Genomic DNA, 7,756 nt, shown 5'->3' on the forward strand with positions numbered 1-7,756 from the left:
TAAACCTTCACGTGGTTTAAGAAAATATAGTTAAGATAACTTAGTATTAAATTAGTATAATTTTCAATAACATTTGCATTTCTATTGGATTGGTCATCTCTGTACAGTTTCAAGTTAATTTGATATAGTTCTTTAATTACTACGCATAATAAATAGGGGTATATTTAGAAAGATAAGACTTCAACTAAGGTTCCATTTGTTTGCCAGAAAATATTGGGCAAGAGAACTTTTTTTATTGGAAAATAAAATATTTTCCGATGTTTCGCTACAACATCGGAAAATGGGAAGAAATGGTGGATAGTGGTCGTTTTCAAAAGAGGAAGAACAAATGAAGTTAGTTTGCAAAAGGTTTAGAAAAATGTTTTTTACTTTTTTATATATATTTTTTTATATTTTATGTTGACTAACCTATAATTTTTCGTTCAGTTATTTTCCTAAACAAACAAAACACTGGAAAATCAGAAAAATATCACAATATTTTTCGGCAAACAAACGGGACCTAAGTTTTATACAAGGAAATTTGTTTGTAATTTAGGGCGCTGATAGGAACAAACCACACACAAGAAATACGAAGAGATACAAAGTCTATTGATAGATTTCTCAAAGTAAAGAGCAAGAGTATTAAAGGAAAAAAACTATAGGGATCAACGACAAATGAACTGAGCATAAACTCAATCCCGTAAGAAAAAAAAACCACTAAATAAGTGAAGCCCATAAATTTAAATTCGCTTTTCTTCTCAACCTACACCAATATATACAAACATTATACAAATATAAACTTGCCACGTGGAACTACAGACACCGAATCTACCCTCTAGAAAAAAGAATATGTAGCTTCTCATATAAAACACAACCAAACCATGATGTATTAGAAGCTTGATTTGGGAGACATCGCAAGACCCAATCCAGAATCCAACCATTTCCATAACACTCTCGATTCCGGAAATCACGGGCCAAATGGTTGTGAAAGATATCAGGCCCCGATATTTGGGCTCACTCTCTCTTATCAACAGGAAATACGTGGCCCATCCTGCTCCACGATCCATAACCGACTTCTACAGCTCAACATCAGTATAAATAAAGTAAGCTCAACTCGAAGTAAACAGGTTCATAACACATTTTACATTATAACTTCAAATTACTACTTGTGATCATCCTCCAGTCTTCTCCATGAACTAACTTAGGCATCAGAGCGGGTTCGCGTGCAAACCGGCCCCATTTGGCCTTGTTTCTATGCAGTTGCAGATTGATACATGGACTTACAGGATCCAACCACGCCAAATTAGTTAGTTGAGCGTAGACCGATACAACGATGATTCCTTTAAGCAGTTCTATCGAAATCCTTTCCACCAGTGTACTTCCTACAACGGAGATCCAGAGAAACATTGAAGAAGCATACCAGAATCGTCAAGTCAATAACGAACCAATCCTGTAAATAGTGGAAGAAGGAGAAGCCCTAGAGCCCCGACAATAAAGGCTATTGGGCGTGATCTCAAATTGCCTGGCATAAAACATTGACTCGGTCCATGAGGTTGTTAGCATCATGAGGCAAGAGCACGCCCTCCAAATGGCGAAGTGAAAGAGAAACTGGTGATAGCAGAAGAAACGTTCACGTACATGAACAAACATAAAGACATCAACTGCTCGACTGTACACCACATTGTCCGAAGCTGCTACCGTCGAACAGTTTGACGGTTCTCCGAGGAACCGAGGAAAAATCTGGACACCTAATCCAAAGGTAAAGGAGTGTCTCCAGTACAGCGCCACCAGATCCAGACTCCTACTCCGCGCAACATATGATAAATGGATCAATCCCCATGAGATCGGTCCAGGCAAGAAAAGGAAGACAACCCTCCCCAAACAGGAGGACACCAAACTCCAACCTTAGAAGGACTCGTCACTAATCAGTGGAATACTGATCAATCAGCTAAGAAAGAGCGGCCAAGCCTCGAACCTGAGCGCGTTATTGAGTTCGCTTATAATAGGGCTATGTATTCATCTACTAACTTTTCACCTTTTGAAATTGTTTATGGTTTTAATCCTTTGACACCATTAGACTTGATCCCTTTGCTTGTTGATGAAAGGAAAAGTTTAGATGGAAAGAAAAAGGCAGAAATGGTGCTTAAGTTACATGAACAAGTGAAACAACAACTATAGAAGAAGAATGAGCATTATGCAAAGCAAGCTAACAAGGGTCGACAATGTGTTCTATTTGAACCCGGTGATTGGGTGTGGTTGCATATGCGCAAGGAAAGGTTCCCCGCTCAGAGAAAATCAAAGCTACATCCTAGAGGCGATGGTCCATTTCAAGTAGTCGCACGAATTGGGGATAATGCCTACAAGCTCGACTTGCCAGGTGAGTATAGTGTGCATGCAACTTTTAACGTGGATGATTTATCTTTGTTTGATGTAGGAGATGAAGATTTGAGGACAAATCCTTTTCAAGAGAGAGGGAATAATGTGATATCAAAAGCACAAGAGCATGGAACAAAGGAGCTTGGAGTTAAGGAGCCCAGTAGAAGCATGATGGATCCATTGGAGCTGTCAATTGGACCTATGACGAAGAATCGTGCAAAGAAAGACCAACAAATGCTTAATGGACTCATCTTGAGCTTCTTTAAGCAAGGAATTGATTCTAGCGAAGTCATTAAAGATGGTGTGTTTTTGTGTTGTATCCAAGCCCAAGCCCATAATAGTGATATGTAAAAAGGTTGATCATGTTTTAAGAGAAGCTTTGGACTTGCATGTGTTTGGCATGTGCAAAACTCATTGGGACTCATTAAAATTAATGCTATAACCTTATAGGTTTGATTGGGCTTATTTCTAACTAATTAAAAGGCCCAAATAATGTTAATTAGTGGGCTGAAATTGGGCTCTAAAGGATAAAAACGAATTTAATGTTTTTCCTTGTCTAATTAGGATTTCTTTTACCTTGGTGCACTAGGATTCAACTTCCTTTTTAGTTTAGGTTTAGGTTTCTTTTGTAGCCTATATAAAGGCTTGTATTCTTCATTATTTTAAAAAAATCAGACATCAATATATTTATGAACAAAAGTTCTTCTTTTCCTTTGGGAATTATTTTCAATCCGGGATTGAATTCTTTATTGTGAGCTTGAGAGACCGGGTCATCATTCTTGCAATATTATCTTGATCGTGAACAAGTATTTTGGTAAGGTACTTGTGAATCGCCAAACACTCAGGTTCCAATTTAATTATTCGAATGTGTAAGGTTAGATCTCCTTTCATTGTCTTTAATTCTTTGAGATTGGTTTGTTATCACCAATTTATGTTTGTTATTTGATTCTAGGCAAAAAGCATCCTGAGGCCCCTGATCTTTCATTGTTTGGTGCATTAAGCCATCGATCTTTTATTTAGACACATTGAGCCCTTGATCTTTCACCATTTGGTGCATTAAGCCCTCGATCTTTCATTTACACACATTGAACCCTTGATCTTTCATATATGGGTGTATTAGGTCATTCCATAAATCAATTAATATATAGGTTTATTAAGGGCATGTTTGGTGTGACAACAAATGATGTCCTAAAAATAACAAATTCTAAAATAAAAAATATATTATACAAATTAATAAAAATAATTTAAATAAAAAATAAAAAATTTATTGAACACAATAAAACCTTGTTTTTCGATAATTATGTTCTAAAAATAAAAATAATGTTAAAATTGAAGCACATTTTGTGGAAATAAGAATGGTAATTTTATCAATAACAAGTAACTACAAACAACTGTTCATGAAAAGAGCTTTTCATGAAAAGCTCCAAAATGTTGCAGTGTCCAGAGAAAATGCAAAACGCTGCAGTTATATAAACCTAACCAAACATGCCCTTAATAAATCTATATATTAATTGATTTACGGAAGGGCCTAATACACCCATATATGAAAGATCAAAGGCTCAATGTGTCTAAATGAAAGATTGAGGGCTTAATGCACCAAATGATGAAAGATCAGGGGCTTAATATGTCTAAATAAAAGATCGAGGGCTTAATGCACCAAACAATGAAAGATCAGGGGCCTCATGATGCTTTTTGCCTTGATTCTATTAATTCCTTAAGATAGAACGGGAAAACTTGTTGATTTGGTTATTATCTCTCTTTCATAACCAATATCACATCAATAGGCTCGTCAACAAAATATTCGAGGGCATGATTGGGGAAAAAATTGAGATATATGTTGACGATATGATCGTGAAAAGCAAAACGATTGAGCAACACATCACCGACCATGAAGCAGTCTTCAAAACCCTAAGAGAGGACCTAAAACTCAACCCGGATAAATGCACGTTCGACGTAAGCTCAAGCAAGTTCTTAGGGCTTTATAATATACTAAAGAGAAATCAAGGCCAACCCGGATAAAATTATGGCAATAATAAACACGACACACCTCCCCCCTCCCGAGGGTCAACGACGTCCAAAACCTGAATGGGAAAATAAACGCTTTAGGGAGATTCATCTCCTGTTCGGCAAAATGATGCATGCTATTCTACAAAAGCCTAAAGGGAGCAAAGGTCTCCAGCTCGACGATCGAATGTCAAACGTCTTTCGACAAACTCAAAGAATTCTTAACCTCCCCCACCCCTGGCTCTTCTCAGTTGGTTGGTCCCGGGAGAAACATTATACATATAAATAAGGGTGGCAAACGAATCACTAGGCACGGTCCTCGTTTGAGAAAAGGTTCAGAGCAGTTCCTTGTATACTAAGCCAGTCGAGTCCTTAGAGATATAGAAACCCGTTATCCAAAATTAGAAAAACTAGCATAGAGAGTGGTCATAGCTTCGCAAACACTTAGGCACTACTTCTAAAGCTAAACTATCATTGTCCGAGGACATGCCCCGCTCTGCAAGGTGCTGCAGAGGCTAGAAACATCCAGCAAATTAGCAGAATGGGCCTTAAAAATGACCGAGTTTGATATCCAGTATGAACCACGAATGGCCATCAAGGCGCAAGCCTTAGCAGACTTTATAGTTGAAATCCCGAGTAGTAACGAGAGCCCAACCGCTAGAGACATATGGGAAGTCTATCAATGGAAGTTCAGGGCGAGAGAGAGGGCAAAAGGTTTTTGTGAAGGGGCCCAACAGAATAAAACTAAGGTACGACACTTCCCTCAACTTCCCAACATCGAATAATATGGCCAAATAGGAAGCACTATTGCAGGGTCTAAGAATAATCAACGTCATCAAGACCGACTGGGCTATCCTTAAAAGTGACTCCAAGCTGGTATTTAGCCAACTGACTAGCATATGTGAAGCCAAGTAGCATGTCATGAAACAATACCTTTCACTAGTGAAGGAGCTCATAGTCAAAGGAACGCGGGAAAGGTGTAGCCTAGAGGTTCGGAGGATCCACCGGGAAGAAAATTTCGAGGCTGACAAACTTGCTAAAGCCACAGCAGCAACAGAAAGATCATAGGCCTGCCCCGATCGAATTGAAGAAATAATCGAGTATATCATTGTCAAAATCATGGTAATTGACATAACTCATGAATGGTTCTATCCCATATATCAATCTCTGTGTAGGTACACTACCAACATATTGGAACGAAAGAACAAAGATCATACGACAGGGCAGTACGCTGTCATCGGGGAGATCCTCTACCGACAATCCTTCAGCCACCTATGGCTAAAATGCATCGGCTTCACAAAAGCACGATATGTCCTCTATGAAATTCATGAAGGAACATGCAGAGCTGATGGAGGCAACGACGTCTTGGTGAGAAAAGCCAAGCTTAAAGGCTTTTACTGGCCCTAAATGGCCCAGGATGCAGCAGACTTAATAAAGAAAAGTGTACCATGCTAGAGCTATACACCTATGACTAGGTCCCGAGCCTCAATCATGAAGGTCATTCAGCCAATATGGTCGTTCACAACATGGGGAATCGACATATTCGAGGCCTTCCCTGACATATCTCGTCAAAGAAAATACCTAATCGTCGTAATGGAAGTCACAAATAGAACCATCGTCTAAGGCCTCAAGAAAAGACTTGAAAGACTCCACTCCGACTAGCTCAAACAGTTGCACACTGTACTATGGGCTTATAGGACCACACCCTGAACAGTCAAATTTTCTTTCCAATGTACGAGATCGAAGCTTTCATCCCAATGGAGATAGGGGCGGCCAGCCCTCGAAAAACTTTCTACTCTGAAGCAAACAATGAGACCAACATGAGACATTAACTGGATCTCCTTGAAGAACAAATAAAAAAGGTCGTCATACACATGAAAGCATACAGAACATCAAATATGCCCATGACAAAAGAGATTAGATCATAATAGTTCTTCTTAGACAACCTCGTTATGCGCAGCATAGAGGCATCCCAACCCAAAAAATGTAAGGGCAAATTATGGGCATGATGGGAGGCCCGTATCAAATAATATAATGCATCAACCTTCACATGTATAGACTAAAAGAGTTGGACGGCACGCCAGTCCCCCTGGACCTAGAATGCCAACACACTCGGAAATTCTACCAATGAAAGGCCTCTTACACCCCCGAATAAGGACTTTCGATTGTAATTATTATTTCAACTCCCTATCTCCAAAGATAGTCGAAAACAAATAATACGAGTTACATCATTTCTTCATTTACACTAAGGCTTTTTTTTCGCTTTTTGTTAAAATTCCTTCAGATTATATTAAAGGTCAATGTTATGCATGCTATAAGGATTTCAGTCACAATTTCTGGTTGAAAAGACTTCAACACAAACCTCTTGAATACATTACACGACTTCGAACTCTCTGCGGCTTGCATCTACGTCTATTCGATTACAATAAAATCATAGCACAGATCGAAGCATAACTCGGAAACAATTCAATCATAAAATTATCAAGGGAAAAAGAAAGTAAAAAACAGAACTACTTTTCATCAAAGTACATAATTACTTTTTGACAAAATACAAAACTGAAACTCCTTTACAAAACAAAAACTAAAAAGGAACAAAATGAAGAACGCCGATAAAGATTCACTCACGTTCCCGTGCACGCCATATGAAAGGAATCGTGAGGAACGGACATAACCTTAGATATAGTAAGCGAAGGGACAAAAGAGAGGCTAGATTGTCAACACACTTTTCCCCCTCTTCCCTCCACTTACCTCGTGGGTTGAGCTCCAAGAAACGACAAAAGGCAATATTAGTCACCTTGAAAACTACGACGAGTATAATCCCCACAAAGGCCAAAAGCTCCACCCAAGGACCCAAAATGGCTAAAGAAAGAAATTCCCTCCATAATCCTCAACACATTATTCATGAATCGCCACCCTAAGCCAACACATGGGGCATAAATACCCAACGTATCTGACGCTGAAAGGCATTGGAGGAAAGCATACCCATCATCAATCTCCTCAAGACCAATATCAAAAACCAAACAACTGCCTCTGAAGCACCTTCTAGTCACTGGAAAGACAAAGCAGGGGGATAAGACAAACGCAATAAAACTCTCACCCCTTGGGCAAACAAATCGACAGATGACGTCACTACCAGGCAAGTTATGATTAAGCAGCACTAAAAGCCTCTGATACACTTCCTCAAAAATAGAAAAACAGTGACACATGGCAGGAAGGATGGTCCATGTGGCCAATCATCCACCTCTGTGATCTCCTCAAGCATTTCCTCACATTCATCATGTGTATGCCCTAAGATCCCACACCAGTAACAGTAGTTTGGAAGCTTTTCGTATTTAAAGTAGACCCACACATCATCTCATTTACTATTCCTCACCCTTATCTTTCTCAGAAGTGGCTT

This window comes from Euphorbia lathyris, chromosome 9 (genome assembly GCF_963576675.1).
Source record: "Euphorbia lathyris chromosome 9, ddEupLath1.1, whole genome shotgun sequence".
In the NCBI taxonomy this organism is placed as follows: domain Eukaryota; kingdom Viridiplantae; phylum Streptophyta; class Magnoliopsida; order Malpighiales; family Euphorbiaceae; genus Euphorbia; species Euphorbia lathyris.